Raw genomic sequence first — 18,042 nt, forward strand, 5'->3', positions numbered from 1 at the left:
ATAGTAAAAATTTTGTATGTTTATTATCCCTTCAGATATTAGAACATGATTTTCTTTCATTAAAAATATAAATTTGAGTTAATTGATTTCCTTCTTTGTTCTTGAAGATAGTTATTGAGAGCTACTTATTTTTACAAGAAGAATAAAGAAGTCTATACATTGCTAGAAATACCTTGAGCATCTGAAAACAGACTCTTTCTTTTTAAGTTAAAGGCTGGTTTTATTGAGGAAAAAAGGGAGAGAGAGAGGACAAAGGGTAAGAGAATATGAAAATATCTGAGGAATGGGAAAGGATGGGGGAGAAGGAAGATGGTTAAAATGTGTTTTCTGGTAGAGACTGAGGTTGGTCTTAACTTCCTAAGAAACAGAATTAATCTCTTCTGAGCAATCATTGGGTGACTGTTAATTAAATGATACCATATCTTCTTATCTTCAGACTTTCATAGCTCTACAGTTAAATGCTGAACTTGCTTTTTCAACAGATAAGATTTTCCTTTGGCAGCTACCTGTAACTTTCAATGAAAGCTTAAAGTTTCAACTCCTTTAAAGTTCTCTTTATATTCACCTGCCAAGCAAATAAAACTTGCTTAATTTTGCTGACTAAAATTAGTTAAGCAGGAATGGAAAAGATTAGGCGTTATCTTTCACTCTCTATTTTTTTTTTCCAGATTTAAAGGAGTAAGATATTAAAAGTTGTATGTTATTCTGCAGGAATTTTCAAGCCAGAGCCCCTTGACACTTAAATTTTCTTGCTGATTACACTTTGGGGTTTGTTTCTGTTTCTGCCTGGTTGGCTTTTTTTAAAATTAATTTTTATTGGAGTATAGTTGCTTTACAATGTTGTGTTCATTTCCATTGTTTAGCAAAGTGAATCAGCTATACGTATATATACATGCCCTCTTTTAAATTTTAATTTCTTCCCGATTTTCTCTTCTGTAATGGAGCCAAGCATCATGGATTTAGTAAATGTGGTACTTTACAACATTTGCATGTAATTTACTAATAGACCATCCTATCATTTAGGATGGTCTATCTTGTCCAAGGCTGAGCCAGTGGAGCTCAGGTCAGCTCTGCTTGTTCCCTCTTAGGGTCCAGAATCCTGCCTGGGGACCAGAGGCACAGGCATGGAAGGCATTTGTTCACTCAAGGGGAGACGGGAATGAGAAGGCAAATGGCTGTGTTTGCTTCCTCTCTGTTTAGTTGAGAAATTGGAATCCACACTCAGGAGTGAGAAACATGTCACTTTAAAATGCAGTGACCTTGAAGGACCTGCAGTATATCTTTATACCTGTCTCTGGATCATCTGGGCTAAGGAACCGAAGAGATACTGGGCAAGGTTTGAAGCAGCCTGGATTCTCTGCTGTATCTGTATCCTGCTTTAGGGGCTTTTATTATGACTTCTTTTTTTTTTTTTTTTTTTAGCATTCTCTGAAATTGTCTTTGTGGTTTTGCACCTGAATTCTTGTCCATTCCCTCATGTCTTGTCCATTGCTTCAGTAAATTCCTCAACCAGGATGCATTTATTCTAAGATATTTTGTTTCAAGGGGTCAGTTTAAGTCTAGAAGCTTTATTGGACCCTGCATACTTATGCAGCATATGCTTACCTGTTGGTCCTTGTCTTCTTTGAAATCAAAGCTTTGTAGACACACACAGATGCACACACACACTTCACTGTAATAAAGGCACATTGTAACATATGAGAGTCTAGATATAGTCTTGGGGCAGGAGAGATGAATTTGGACTAGGGAGAAGAAGGAAAACCTATCAACTAATATTTTTTACACTTTTACTCTGGGTTAGGCATTGGTGTTAAACCGGAAGAAACATTACATAGGTTTCCTTCTTTCCAGGAGATTATATTAGAGGACACAAATACAGAAACCATCACAAATCATGGCAGGAAATAACGAAGTCAGAATTGATGGTGGAGACCGGAAGGGTTGAAAGACTTGGGAGAAGGGAGGATGTAAGTCAGGGAAGAAGCGTTCATAGAAGATTTGGACTTTTACAGATGGGCATACATAGAGAGGGAGAATAAGAGGATGATTTGAACGAAGGTAAAAGGTGAATGTCAGTCAGTAAGGGAGGCTAGAATATTCCTTTACTCTGTTTTAAAACTCCCTCAGACAAAATTCAGGAGTGTCTAGGAAAGCTTGCTTGTGCTTCCATAATAAAAACATATGAAACCCTGTCTTTTACGTTCCCTTTCAGACTCTTTACATGACACTCTTTCTAAGATAGTGAAGTCAGCTCAAATTCTGCACAAGGGAACAATCTCCCTGCTAACTCCAGTCCATAGCACACTGAGCTCTTTTGCTGATGGGCACAATGTATTTTCCTGATGGGATTTGTTTTTCAGATGATAGCTATTTGTCTTCTGACTCCTAGTTGTCTTGAGGTTAAGCATTCCAAATGGTTTGCAATTGGGGTATTCCATTTAAGTGCCTGGGTCACCTTGAGCAGGGTTGGAGGAGAAAGTGGAATGTGTGTTTTTAACAGGCATCCAGCATTTGTAACAGCACTGTGTGTTTTATTGAGAGGGAATGTGTAGAAGAAATGGAGCAGCTCAGGCTAGGAAAAAAAAAAGACCAAATGAACATTCCCATGAGGGGGAGAATAAAAGGAATGGGTACAGAAGGGAAATGTAGTCGGCAGAGACCTGATAGAATGGTGCCGAGTAAAAGAATGGAAGTTTATCCTCTGGCGCATAATATCTATCATTGGAAATGACTTAGCCAAATTCATAATCATTGTCACGGGGAACAAATTAACTTCTCTCTGAGATGCCAACCATCCTGTATAATGGTGCAGTGTTATATTGTTAAAAATAGTTTTGTTGAGGCCAATGAGGCATAATAAATTGTAAGCAAGTAGCAATGTATTAAAACGTGAGGAGAAAATGATTTGCAATAAAAAGCCAAATATTCAGCTCAGGAAAGAGATGCTAAGTGAAGTGAAGTGCCTCATAGGTGGAAACAGCTATGGGCCACAGGATAACAAACAAACTTGAATAGTAGTGTGTCGAATGGCTAAACTCTTATATGGAAGCTCCTGTGCCAGTTTGACTTTTCACACATAACCCATGGTGTTGATAAAGGCTTGAGGTTTATTCAGGAGGTAAGAGATTGGATTATTTTGTACTTTGACCAAAAAAAGAAACTCTGGGAAAGATTTAGGTAGAAGGTAGACAATCTATCAGTCTGTAAGTGTTGAATACCTATGTCATAACTTAAAAAATGCTTATTGAGCAAATTTGCTGTGTCAGGGGCTGTGAACATAAGTTTCAGAGTCATAACATAGGTGAGAGGCCAAGGCAGACATCGGAAGGATCCACAATGCAAAGGCAGTGAGGAGGGAGGACCTAGCTTCTATTTGAGAAAGTACTTGCCGTGGAGTTGTAAGGTGAGGAGGGCTCCCTCTGGGACAAGCTTAACAGGGAACCCTTAGAGCATGTTTTTTTGTTTGTTTGTTTGTTTGTTTTTTGCGGTATGCGGGCCTCTCACTGTTGTGGCCTCTCCCATTGCGGAGCACAGGCTCCGGACGCGCAGGCTCAGCGGCTATGGCTCATGGGCCTAGCCGCTCCGCAGCATGTGGGATCTTCCCAGACCGGGGCATGAACCCGCATCCCCTGTATCGGCAGGCGGACTCTCAACCACTGCGCCACCAGGGAAGCCCTAGAGCATGTTTTACTTTTACAAACAAGAGTATAGGAGGTGGAGAGAATGGCAGAAAATACCCAAGTGGGCTTTGCAGGGTGAGAGGGTTTACTGTCTTGATGACACACAGAGTTTGCCATTGGGGTAATGGGAGTTTGGCTGGAGACATAGGTGAAATCCATATTGTGAACAGCTTTGAAGACCAGACTAAGGAGTTGGGACTTTTTCTCTGGGTCTGTGGGGCACCAATAAAGATTGTGGAGTGACAGCATGTTTCCAGAAGGTTCCTCTTTTGTCGGATCGGATGTGAAGAAGCTAGATTAACCTTATGGCACCTGTTAAAAAGTTCTTGCAGGAGCTGAGATGTGAGATGACAGGGAAAGTTGAGGGAAATGAACAGATCCAAAATAATAGTGAAGGGTGGGGTTTTGATTTGTGAACTAGGTTCCTGCTTCTCCATTCTTTGGCCAATGAATAAAGCTTGTGCTGTTCCAGTCTCAAAAAACAAAACAAAAAAACAAAAGTAATAGTGAAGGATGACTTTGCAGAACTCTTTTGACTAGAACACAAAGAAATAAGTCCAAGAAGATGTTTGTGTCCTAAATGAAATTGTCAGACACAAAAGGACAAATATTGTATATGCAATTTATATAAGGTTCCTAGAATAGTCCAATTCATGGAGACAAAAAAGTAGAACTGTGATTACCAGAAGATGGGGGAGGAGAGAATAAGGAATAAGTGTTTAATAGGTACAGGGTTTCAGTTTGGGATGATGGAAAAGTTCTGGAGATGGATAATGGTGATGATTGCACAACAGTATCAGTGTACTCAATGCCACTGTATTGTACCTGTAAAAATAGCTAAAATAGTAAACTTTGTGTTATGTGTATTTTACCACAAGAAAAACTATTCTAAAAGAAGGAAGATGCTTATGGTTTGGGCATGATGATTGGAAGACTGATGGATAATGGGAAAAATCATGGGCAGTAAGTAGCCAGCTTTGGAAACCTGAATAGGGCTGATTTCAGTCAGACTGTTTGAGAAAATTGTATATCCAAGTAGAAATACTTTTCAGGATTTTGCAAAGTTCTCAATGGTCATAGTGAGCTTAGAAAAAATGGCTCAGTCACAAAGGAAACCTGTCAAAACAGATGTGTTTCTAGTCAGTGTCTCTCACACAAAGAGATTTTCTGGTCTGGATACCTGCTCTAAAGTGAGGTGTTAGGATTCTCCCTTAGAGCTCCATCAAGGAAAGAGAGGAGAAATAGTTTGAATGGAGCTTCATTAGGAGTTTTCACCCTTTGATATGTTCAAATATAGGAGGAAGGAGTCAAAACAACCATATTAGGACAAAAAACAGGTTTATGTAGAGATTTGATTCCTTAGAATATTTATATTTAATGCTTATATTTTTGTTTTCATGTTACATGTATACTGATTCTTAGTGCATGCATTTTAAGGCTCTCTTGGTATGTCATTTCTCCTTTGTATGTGACTGGTTGGCTTGTCTCCTAAATGAGCTAGGATTATTCCTCCAAGTGTAGCCAGATGATTCCTTCTTGGCACCAACCTCACTGAAAAGGGGAACACAGATTTACTAGAGAGAACCTTGGCGTCAACTTCTGAATTGATTGAGGAGATTCAAAATCTCAAAACTTGTAATAACTGGAATGTTTCATAAAGTTCTTGGAAGTCATAGAAAGATATTCAGCAAAACAGATGATTTATAATTCATGAATTCTAGTAATGTTGAATGTTTTGAAAGATATCTCCTATTTATGGAATGGATTGTTAGACATTGTGTTGATGAATCATCCTTGTTAATTGTTTTATGTGAGCTCTTAGAGCATATTGTTTTTAAATATATACAATTTGCATCATATCCACTTTAGATTTTAAGTAATAAATACTTTTTAGTCATGAGGAACCCAAAGAATGTGCTATTCTAACACTGAGGCAGATTAATTTTAAATTGAACTTTAGGTATATTTAGTGAGTTTCTTTGTCTTATTTGATATCTTTATGTTTTCACAATTTTACAGTAATTTTTAAAATTTTTATTGATATTTAAAACATTAAGATTCAAAAAGATTTTTTTTTTTTTTTTTTTTTTTTACAAAATCAGACCTTCATCTTTAGGAAGTATTTTAAAAAAAACCTTTTGACATGGACTTCCCTGGTAGTTCAATGGTTAAGAATCTGCCTGCCAATGCAGGGGACAGGGGTTTTAGCCCTGGTGCTGGAAGACCCCACATGCCGTGGAGCAACTAAGCCCATGACCCACAACTACTGAGCCTGTGCTCTAGAGCCCGTGAGCCACAACTACTGAGCCCATGTGTCACAACTACTGAGCCCACACATCTACAGCCTGTGCACCATAACAGGAGAAGCCACCACAATGAGAAGTCCACACACCACAACAAAGAGTAGCCCCTGCTCACCACAACTAGAGAAAGCCCGCATGCAGCAACAAAGACCCAATGCAGGCAAAAACAAACAAACAAACAAACAAACAAAAAACTGCATTGACAATACATTGCAGGTGAATAACCTAAGACTCTTAGTTCAAACAACTTCCCTGAAGTTAGGTAGTTCTACGTGGCAAATTCAAACACTACCCCCTAACTTAAACTTACTGTTTTATCTGGTTTGCTTTCTCCTTTGACACTTTTAATAAAAGGTGAACTTTCAGAGTCACAAATGTCTTTGTTGACACTAAGGAAAGGTTGTAAACAGATGAGTCATGAACTATAGCTGAACCTTAAATATCTTTGTTGGCCCACACTGGGTTTTTTTTGTAATTAATTATAAATGTTTAAAATCGATACACATACATACCGATCTAGATAATGAGACTCTCTGAAAATCAACTACAGCTGACAGTACTTGAACATATACTTGTGTGGTAATATTTAGTTGGAACCAAGTAGTGGCTCCATCTCTGGTTTACTGGATTCTCCAGTATGTTTACTTTATCCTCCTTCACACATTTTATTATATGTTTGGCTCATGAAGGTATCTTAATTTATGATCCTTGACATAAATAGCATAGAAACAAAAACAATAAAAAATAAAGACTATGAACTAAGGCAAGGCCTCAGAGTTTAGAAAGGAGGTAAAGAAGTTCTCAACTGAGGGGGACCTTCAAGATGGCAGAGGAGTAAGACGTGGAGATCAACTTCCTCCCCACAAATAGGTCAAAAATACATCTACATGTGGAACAACACTTACAGAACACCTACTGAATGCTGGCAGAAGACCTCAGATTTCCCAAAATCCAAGAAACTCCCCATGTACCTGGGTAGGGCAAAAGAAAAAGGGAAAAACAGTGACAAAAGAATAAGGATGGACCTGCACTTCTGGGAGAGAGCTGTGAAGGAGGAAAAGTTTCCACACACTAGGAAGACCCTTCACTGGTACAGACAGGGGGTGGTGGGGCAGAAGCTTTGGAGCCATGGAGGAGAGTGCAGCAACAGGTGTGCAGAGGACAAAATGAAGATATTCCTGCACAGAGGATTGGTGCCGACCAGCACTCACCAGCCTGGTTGTGGGTGGGGGCTGGGAGCTGAGGCCCAGGCTTTGGAGGTCAGACCTCAGGGAGAGGAATGGGGTTGGCTGCATGAACACAGCCTGAAGGGGACTAATGCACCATAGCTAGCCAGGAGGCAGTCTGGGAAAAAATCTGGACCTGCTGAAGAGGCAAGAGACCATTGTTTCAGGGTGTGCAAGGAGAGGGGATTCAGAGCATCATCTAAGCAAGTTCCAGAGATGAGCACGAGCCCTGGCTACCAGCTTGGACCCCAGAGATGGGCACGAAATGCTAACAGTGCTGCTGCAGCCACCCAGAATCCTGTATGCAAGCACAAGTCACTATCCTGTATGCAAGCACAAGTCAATATCCACACCTCCCCTCCCAGGAGCCTGTGCAGCACACCACTGCCAGGGTCCCGTGATCCAGGGACAAGTTCCCCGGGAGAACAGACAGAGCACCTCAGGCTGTTGCAACATCATACCAGCCTCTGCCACTGAAGGCTTTCCCCACATTCCAATTAAAACTACCATACCACTCCCTCTGCCTGGCATGAGTGGGCCAGAGCTCCCTAATCAGCTGCTCCTTTAGCCCCATCCTGTCTGGGCATGAACAGATGCTTGAGGGTGACTTACACACAGAGGTAGGGCCCAAACCAAAGCTGAACCCCAGGAGCTGTGCGAACAAAGAAGAGAAAGGGAAACTTCTCTGAGGAGCCTCAGGAGCAGCAGATTAAATCCCTACAATCAACTTGATGAACCCTGAATCTGTGGAATACCTGAATAGACAAAGAATCATCCCAAAATTGTGGTGGTCAAATATGGAGCAACTGTAGACTTGGAGTTTGCTGTCTATGACTGATTTGTTTCTGATTTTTATGTTTATTTTAGTATAGATTTTTAGTGCTTGTTATCTTTGATGGATTTGTTTATTCGTTTGGTTGCTCTCTTCTTTTTAAAATTATTATTATTGTTATTATTTTTAATTTTAATAATTAAAAAATTCTTTTTCTTTCTTTTTTTTCTCCTTTTCCTTCTGAGCCATGTGGCTGACAGGGCCTTGGTACTCTGGCCTGGTGTCAGGCCTGAGCCTCTGAGGTGGGAAAGCTGAGTTCAGGACATTGGACCACTAGAAACCTTCCGGCCCCATGTAATATTAATCAGGGAGAACTGTCCCAGAGATCTTGGTCTCAACACTAACACTGAGCTCCACACAATGGGCAGCAAAAAAAGGGAATCCCCATAAGGTTAACAGCTGAACGTTCAGCAGAAACTCTGCAAGCCAGAAGAGAGTGGCAGGACATATTTAAAGTGATGAAAAAGAAAAACCTACAAACAAGATTACTATACCCAGCAAGGATCTCATTCAGATTTGATGGAGAAATTAAGACATTACAGACATACAAAAGTTAAGAGAATTAGGCACCACAAAACCAGTTTTACCACAAATGCTAAAAGAATTTCTCTAGGCAGAAACACAAGAGAAGGAAAAGACCTACAAAAAACAAACAAACACACTTCAAAATAAATAAGAAAATGGTAATAGGAACATACATATCAATAATTACCTTAAATAAAAGTGAATTAAATGACCAACCAAAAGACATAGATGGGCTGAATGGATAGAGAAACAAGACCCATATATATGCCATCTGCTAGAGACCCACATCAGACCTAGGGACACATACAGACTGAAAGTCACGGGATGGAAAATGATATTCCATGCAAATGGAAATCAAAAGAAAGCTGGAGTAGCAATTCTCATATCAGATAAAATAGACTCTAACATAAAGACTATTACAAGAAACAAAGAAGGACACCACGTAATGACCAAGGGCTCAATCCAAGAAGAATATATAACAATTGTAAATATTTATGCACCCAACATAGGAGCATCTCAATACATAAGGCAAATGCCTAACAGCCATAAAAGGGGAAATCAACAGTAGCACAATAATAATAGGGAATTTTAACAGCCCACTTTCACCACTGGACAGATCATCCAAAATGAAAATAAATAAACACAAGCTTTACATGACACATTAGACCAGATTGACTTAATTTATATTTATAGGACACTGTATCCAAAAACAACAGAATACAGTTTCTTCTCAAGTGCTCATGGAACATTCTCCAGGATAGATCATATCTTTTTTTTGGGGGGGGGTACACAGGCCTCTCACTGTTGTGGCCTCTCCCGTTGCAGAGCACAGGCTCCAGATGCACAGGCTCAGTGGCCATGGCTCACGGGCCCAGCCGCTCCACGGCACGTGGGATCTTCCCAGACTGGGGCACGAACCCATGTCCCTGGCATCAGTAGGTGGACTCTCAACCACTGCGCCACTAGGGAAGCCCCAGATCATATCTTGCATCACAAATGAAGCCTTGGTAAATATAAGAAAATTGAAATTATATCAAGTAACTTTTCCGACCACAATGCTATGAGACTAGATATCAATTATAGGAAAAAAACTGTAAAAAATACAAACACCTGTAGGCTAAAAATTATGCTACTAAATACCCAAGAGATTACTGAAGAAATCAAAGCGGAAATCAAAAAATACCTAGAAAAAATGACAATGATAACACGATGAACCAAAACCTATGGGTTTCAGCAAAAACAGTTCTAAGAGGGAAGTTTTATAGTAATACAATCCTACCTCAAGAAACAAGAAACATCTCAAATAAACAACCAAACGTTATACCTAAAGCAATTAGAGAAAGAAGAACAGAAATCCTCTAAAGTTAGCAGAAGGAAAGAAATCATTAAGATCAGATCATAAAAAAATGAAAAAGAAATGAAGGAAATGATAGCAAAGGTCAGTAACAGCTGGTTCTTTGAGAAGATAAATGAAATTGATAAACCATTATTCAGACTCATCAAAAAAAAGGGAGAAGACTCAAATCAATAGAATTAGAAATGAAAAAGAAGTAGAAACTGACACTGCAGAAATACAAAGGATCGTGAGAGATCACTACAAGCAACTCTATGCCAATAAAATGAACAACCTCGAAGAAATGGACAAATTCTTAGAAAAGCACAACTTTCCGAGACTGAACCGAGAAGAAATAGAAAATATAAACAGACGAATCACAATCACTGAAATTGAAACTGTGATTAAAAATCTTCCAACAAACAAAAGCCCAGGACCAGATGGCTTCACAGGAGAATTATCTCAAAGATTTACAGAAGAGCTAACACCTATCCTTCTCAAACTCTTCCAAAATATAGCAGAGGGAAGAACACTCCCAAACTCATTGTACAAACCCAACATCCCCTTGATACCAAACCCAGACAAAAATATCACCAAATAACAAAACTACAGGCCAATATCACTGATGAACATAGATGCAAATATCCTCAACAAAATACTAGCAAACAGAATACAACAGCACAGTAAAAGGATCATACACTATGATCAAGTGGGGCTTATCCCAGGAATACAAGGATTCTTCAGTATATGCAAATTTATCAATGTGATAGAGCATAGTAACAAACTGAAGGGTAAAAACTATATGATAATCTCAATAGATGCAGAAAAAGCTTTGGACAAAATTCAACACCAATTTATGATAAAAACTCTCCAGAAAGTATGCATAGATGGAACCTACCTCAACATAATAAAGGCCATATATGACAAACCCACAGCCAACATCGGTCTCAATGGTGAAAAACTGAAACCATTTCCACTAAGATCAGGAAAAAGACAATGCTGTCCACTCTCACCACTATTATTCAACATATTTTTGGAAGTTTTAGCCACAGCAATCAGAGAAGAAAAGGAAATAAAAGGAATCCAAATCGGAAAAGAAGAAGTAAAGCTGTCACTGTTTGCAGATGACATGATACTATACATAGAGAATCCTAAAGATGCTACCAGAAAACTACTAGAGCTAATCAATGAATTTGGTAAAGTAGCAGGATATAAAATTAATGCACAGAAATCTCTGGCATTCCTATATACTAATGATGAAAAATCTGAAAGTGAAATCAAGGAAACACTCCCATTTACTATTGCAACAAAAAGAATAAAATATCTAGGAATAAACCTATCTAAGGAGAAAAAAGTCCTGTATGCAGAAAATTATAAGACACTGATGAAAGAAATTAAAGATGGTACAAACAGATGGAGAGATATACCATGTTCTTGTACTGGTAGAATTAATATTGTGAAAATGACTATACTACCCAAAGCAATCTACAGATTCAATACAATCCCTATCAAACTACCACTGGCTTTTTTCACAGAACTAGAACAAAAAAATTCCAATTTTTATGGAAACACAAAAGACCCCAAATAGCCAAAGCAATCTTGAGAAAGAAAAACGGAGCTGGAGGAATCAGGCTTCCTGACTTCAGACTATACTACAAAGCTACAGTAATCCAGGCAGTATGGTATTGGCACAAAAACAGAAATATAGATCAATGGAACAGGAGAGAAAGCCCAGAGATAAACCCACACACATATGGTCATTTTATCTTTGATAAAGGAGGCAAGAATATAGAGTGGAGAAAAGACAATCTCTTCAATAAGTGGTGCTGGGAAAACTGGACAGCTACATGTGAAAGAATGAAATTAGAACACTCCCTAACACCATACACAAAAAAAACCTCAAAATGGATTAAAGACCTAAATGTACAGCCAGACACTATCAAAGTCTTAGAGGAACACATAGCCAGAACACTCTATGACATAAATCACAGCAAGATCCTTTTTAACCCACCTCCTAGATAAATGGAAATAAAAACAAAAATATACACATGGGACCTAATGAAACTTAAAAGCTTTTGAACAGCAAAGGAAACCATAAACAAAACGAAAAGACAACCCTCAGAATGGGAGAAAATATTTGTAAATGAAGTAACTGACAAAGCATTAATGTCCCAAATATACAAACAGCCCATGCAGCTCAATATCAAATAAACAAACAGCCCAATCCAAAAATGGGCAGAAGACCTAAAGAGACATTTCTCCAAAGAAGATATACAGATTTCCAAGAAACACATGAAAGAATGCTCAACATTACTAATCATTACAGAAATGCAAATCAGAACTACAATGAGGTATCCCCTCACACCTGTCAGATGGGCAATCATCAAAAAATCTACAAACAGTAAATGCTGGAGAGAGTGTGGAGAAAAGGGAACTGCACTGTTGGTGGGAATGTAAATTGATACAGCCACTATGGAGAACAGTATGGAGGTTCCTTAAAGAACTAAAAATAGAACTACCTTATGATCCAGCAATCCGAGTCCTGGGCATATACCCTGAGAAAATTATAATTCCAGAAGAGTCATGCATCACAATGTTCATTGTAACACTATTTACCATGGCCAGGACATGGAAGGAACCTAAGTGTCCTTTGAAAGATGAATGGATAAAGAAGATGTGGCACATATATACAATGGAATATTACTCAGCCATAAAAAGAAATGAATTTGAGTTTTTTGTAGTGAGGTGGATGGACCTAGTGTCTGTGGTACAGAGTGAAGTAAGTCAGAAAGAGTAAAACAAATACTGTAAGCTAACACATACATACGGAACGTAAAAAAAAAAGTTTCTGAAGAACGTACCAGCAGGACAGGAATAAAGACACATACATAGAGAATGGACTTGAGGACACAGGGAGGGAGAAGGGTAAGCTGCGATGAAGTGAGAAAGTAACAATGACATGTATACATTACCAAATATCAAATAGATAGCTAGTGGGATGCAGCTGCATAGCACTTGGAGTCAGCTCGGTACTTTGTGACCACCCTAGAGGGGTCGAATTGGGAGGGTGGGAGGGAGATGCAAGAGGGAGGGGATATCGGGATATATTTATACATATAGCTGATTCACTTTGTTATACAGCAGAAAATAACAGAACATTGTAAAGCAATTATACTCCAATAAAAATGTTTTTAAAAACTAAGAATTTCTTAACCAAAGTTCAGCTCTATTTTATTCTCAATGGTAAAATGAGCTGATGGTATTTTCATGGCTTTAATTCCTAGAGTCATTTCTCATTAAGAATAGAATATAATTAAAGGCTTCACAAAATTTTGATTATGTTTTCCTGTGTCTTTAAGGGTCAAAATGGAGAAATTACAGGTGGATTTAGGGTGTTAGCTAACGGTCCAGAAAATTCAAGCCAAAGGCTCATAGCTGGGTTCCAAATGGTTTACCACAGTGGCCTTCCACTAAAGGGAATCCATTTAAGTGAGATCAGTGGGCTGTCCAAACTCTTTGTGCTCCCTGAGTGAGTTAAATCTATCACAGAGGGCATTTCTGGATAAAAAAGAGCTGTGATGCTTTAATGGCACATCAGGATGTGTCCTCTGAAGCCAATCAAATAGAAAAAGCCAGGGTACCAAGTTTTTTTCCCATGGGGCACTGACCACTTGTGATCAATTGGCGTTTCATCTGTGACACAGTTCATTCTTTTGAAATCTGGAAATACTCTTTTCGAGAATGAAGGAAAGGGGGAAGTGTGCAGGTGGGAAACGTACATGGTCATTTGATTTGTTCAGACACGTTTCTCCCCAATGGACAGCAAACACGCTTAGCTTACTTTCTGGCCAGAATCTTTTCATGTTTGTGCAGCTCCATTCTCTGAATCTCCCTTCACACGGGGAATCCCCCTCCATCCTGCAGTAGCCAGGTGGTGCTGTTGGCGTTGATGTCGCTGCTTCAAACATGACGATTTGGCTCGTGCATTTGTAGCAGTGTCATGTTTTGCCTTCCAGAGAAGGGGATTATGTGAGACCCGGCACCACTCCAACACTTCATCTGTGTTGTCTGCATTTGGAAATAGATCTCAAAATTTGAATCTCTGTTTGAATGAGGAACAGAAACCTAAGTGAACACTCTTCTTTCACTGTTTCCTTCTGACTGATTGGACTTGCCGTGCTGCAGTTTTTTGTCTTTTTTTTTAATCTGATTCTCCTTCTTGTGCCCAAGAAAGCTCCCCAAGAAAACATAACATGGAGAAGGAAAAAATAAAATATATGCTTCAGAATTATGGCTTAAAACAAAAGATGACTGGATTATTTATGTACTATCCACCTAATGATGTTAACATGGTACACTGGCTGGGGAAGAGAAATAAACTCTCATTGGCATCCACATTATCTAAGCATTCTATTTTGAAGGTTACCTGTACAAACTCTCTTTATCAAAACTTTTCCAGGTGTCACCTATCCTTTATATGATGGCTGAAATTTCCATCTTTGTGTTCCATTTGTTTGGTATAGACAATCATGTCTTGGGTAGCGAGCATCTTCCCTTGGTATTTAGCTCCCATGCAGTGTAGGGAGAAAATGCACTCTATAGGGCAGTCCCTTGCCCTCCATTTGTAGGCATTCAGTTTATGAATTAAATAGTTTAATTACTAAAATATAGTATTAACAAACATTAGATTTGCAGGCTTCATAAGTCTGTTGCTGGACCTGCATTTTCCTAGTTGTATGCATGCTAAATTAAATTACTCCTAGTTTCCAGAATGAAGACAAGGGAATGATGTGGTCCCAACTCCTTTCCTTCCATTTCTACTTAAAAAGGCTCTGTTACCAGTTTTTACTTTCTTGGACTTGAGGTCCTCTTTCTGAGAAGAACGTTTTAGGGCTTTCTCATTCATTTGATCTTTTAGTTTATCAGAGATCAGCCCAACTATGGTCCATGGGCCAAATCTGACCCACTACCTGTTTTTGTAAACCAAGTGTTGTTGAAACACATTCATACTTATTTGCTTACAAACTGACTATGGCTGATTTTCCTCTACTGTTGCAGAGTTGAGTGGATTTGAGTAGACCACAATAACAGAATTGCTAGAGACTAATTGGCTCAGGAAGCCTAAAATATTTTACTATCTGGTGCTTTGCAGAGCATGCTTGCCAATTGCTAAACTACGCATTCATTTAAGACACATTTATTGAGTGTGTAAGACTTTACTATGTGCTGGATGCTGTAGATCTAAGTCTAAACAATGTAATCCTTTCTCTTAAAGAGCTAATAGTCTTGTGGGAAAGACAGACCCATCAGCAATAGCTTAACCATAAAATACAAACGAAAAATGCTTTAAATGTATATTTATTAGACTCTTAATAAGCATAGAATGAGGAACACATAACTGCTAGGAGGGCCACAAGAGGTGGTTTAGAAGAGGACTTCATGAAGAGGCAGTCTTTGAATTTTTGACTTGCAAGACAAAGAGGAGTTATCCACATAGAGGATGGGAGCCCATTCCTTGCATAAGGAGATACATAAGCAAAGTCATAGTTGAAGGAAAGAACAGGGTTTCTTTGGGAAATAGCAAATAGTACAGTTTGGCTGAAGCCAAAGTCCTGAAGGACTGTCACAAGCTAAAAAGCTTGCACTACGTGAAGTTATTATAGTTTTAAAAACGGTGTAGTGGGGGCTTCCCTGGTGGCGCAGTGGTTGAGAATCTGCTTGCAAATGCAGGGGACACGGGTTCGAGCCCTGGTCTGGGAAGATCACACATGCCGTGGAGCAACTAAGCCCATGAGCCACAACTACTGAGCCTGCACGTCTGGAGCCTGTGTTCCACAACAAGAGAGGCCGTGACAGTGAGAGGCCCGTGCACCACGATAAAGAGTGGCCCCCGTTTGCCACAACTAGAGAAAGCCCTCACACAGAAACGAAGACCCAACACAGCCAAAAATAAATAAATAAAAAATTTATAAAACAAAACAAATCAATCAATCAAACAAACAAACAAACAAAAACGGTGTAGTGGAGAACAGAGGGAAGGGTTGTAAGATTAGAAGTTGGTTCGCTTGTGTATACAAATACTTACAGGAATTCTCTCCACACCCATCTTTCTGCTCTTCTCTGGTTTGGTTATGATCTTCTCTATTTGCTTGCAAAGCTCTTTAGGGAAAGCCGAGGGGAAAAATAATCTGTATTCAGGTGAAATCACTATTTTTTTCATTTCAAGTTGGTGTGTTTTTTTTAGAGGATGATGGAAGGGTTGCTTTTTTTTTTTTTACTCTTGAATTCAAGGAAAAGGCAAGGATCATCTCCTGTTTACCCCAGTAAGGACCCACAGGTGGTAGAGAATCCTAACAGTTCTCTGTGATTATGATAAGATGGAAGGAAACTGTATACTGGAAGTATTAGACCAAGGGGTAAGATGACTTACTTTCATTGCCTGTTCTCCTAGAGTCTGTCAGAGCTTTCTGATACTTGAAATTAATTTGTCTTCATGCGATAGTAAGAATTAAGCAAACTGAATAAAAAGAATAGCCTTTTCTTTTTTGTGAAAACTATTCCGACTCTGTTTAATTAAAATATATTATTAATTAGTAGATAACATTAAGGGAGATTAACACAGCCAGTCAATTTATTTTCCCTCCATCAGAAATAATGTTTTTTTAACTTCTTGCTGTGCTATTAATCTTTTTTTTTTTTTTTATTTTACAAATTTAATCAGTTATACATATACATATGTTCCCATATCCCCTCCCTTTTGCGTCTCCCTCCCACCCTCCCTATCCCACCCCTCCAGGCGGTCACAAAGAACCGAGCTGATCTCCCTGTGCTATGCGGCTGCTTCCCACTAGCTCTCTACCTTACATTTGGTAGTGTATATATGTCCATGCCGCTCTTTCACTTTGTCACAGCTTACCCTGCCCCCTCCCCATATCCTCAAGTCCATGCTCTAGTAGGTCTGTGTCTTTATTCCTGTCTTACCCCTATGTTCTTGATGATATTTTTTTCTTAAATTCCATATATATGTGTCAGCATACAGTATTTGTCTTTCTCTTTCTGACTTACTTCACTCTGTATGACAGACTCTAGGTCCATCCACCTCATTACAAATAGCTCAATTTCATTTCTTTTTATGGCTGAGTAATATTCCATTGTATATATGTGCCACATCTTCTTTATCCATTCATCCGATGATGGACACTTAGGTTGTTTCCATCTCCGGGCTATTGTAAATAGGGCTGCTATGAACATTTTGGTACATGTCTCTTTTTGAATTATGGTTTTCTCAGGGTATATGCCCAGTAGTGGGATTGCTGGGTCATATGGTAGTTCTATTTGTAGTTTTTTAAGGAACCTCCATACTGTTCTCCATAGTGGCTGTACCAATTCACATTCCCACCAGCAGTGCAAGAGTGTTCCCTTTTTTCCACACCCTCTCCAGCATTTATTGTTTCTAGATTTTTTGATGATGGCCATTCTGACTGGTGTGAGATGATATCTCATTGTAGTTTTGATTTGCATTTCTCTAATGAGTAAAGATGTTGAGCATCCTTTCATGTGTTTGTTGGCTGTCTGTATATCTTCTGTGGAGAAATGTCTATTTAGGTCTTCTGCCCATTTTTGGATTGGGTTGTTTGTTTTTTTGCTATTGAGCTGCATGAGCTGCTTATAAATTTTGGAGATTAATCCTTTGTCAGTTGCTTCATTTGCAAATATTTTCTCCCATTCTGAGGGTTGTCTTTTGGTCTTGTTTATGGTTTCCTTTGCTGTGCAAAAGCTTTGAAGTTTCATTAGGTCCCATGTGTTTATTTTTGTCTTTATTTCCATTTCTCTAGGAGATGGGTCAAAAAGGATCTTGCTGTGATTTATGTCATAGAGTGTTCTGCCTATGTTTTCCTCTAGGAGTTTGATAGTGTCTGGCCTTACATTTAGGTCTTTAATCCATTTTGAGCTAATTTTTGTGTATGGTGTTAGGGAGTGATCTAATCTCATACTTTTACATGTCCCTGTCCAGTTTTCCCAGCACCACTTATTGAAGAGACTGTCCTTTCTCCACTGTACATTCCTGCCTCCTTTATCAAAGATAAGGTGACCATATGTCCGTGGGTTTATCTCTGGGCTTTCTATCCTGTTCCATTGATCT

The sequence above is a fragment of the Mesoplodon densirostris genome, chromosome 5 (genome assembly GCF_025265405.1).
Source record: "Mesoplodon densirostris isolate mMesDen1 chromosome 5, mMesDen1 primary haplotype, whole genome shotgun sequence".
Lineage (NCBI taxonomy): Eukaryota > Metazoa > Chordata > Mammalia > Artiodactyla > Ziphiidae > Mesoplodon > Mesoplodon densirostris.